Genomic DNA, 444 nt, shown 5'->3' with positions numbered 1-444 from the left:
GAGAGAGAGAGAGAGAGACAGAGAGAGAGAGAGAGACAGAGACAGAGACAGAGACAGAGAGACAGAGACAGAGACAGACAGACAGACACACAGACAGACAGACAGAGAGACAGAGAGACACGAGGGAGAGAGAGACAGAGAGACACTTCCGAATGGTTAGGTTTTCGTTCCACTTGTCTGCTCTCTGTTTACACAGGGGGGATTACGTTACGCTGTAATAAGCCTAGCCTACGTTAGAGACGAACAGGCGACCCCCGACTTGCTCGATACTCCTGTACTTAACAATATTATAGTCTAACCAATTGAGAATAGGGCTGAGCGATTCTTTTTAGTTTAGTTTTAGTAGAGGTTTTACGACGCTCGCAATCTGCATAAGGTCATATGAGCGCCAAGGGGTGGATGTCAACTGAGAAATCCTTACAGGGAATCAGGCTTACTCTGATC

This window comes from Aplysia californica, unplaced genomic scaffold, assembly GCF_000002075.1.
Source record: "Aplysia californica isolate F4 #8 unplaced genomic scaffold, AplCal3.0 scaffold00860, whole genome shotgun sequence".
NCBI lineage: Eukaryota > Metazoa > Mollusca > Gastropoda > Aplysiida > Aplysiidae > Aplysia > Aplysia californica.
The sequence above is the reverse complement of the archived record's forward strand: the minus strand, read 5'-3'. Positions refer to the sequence as shown.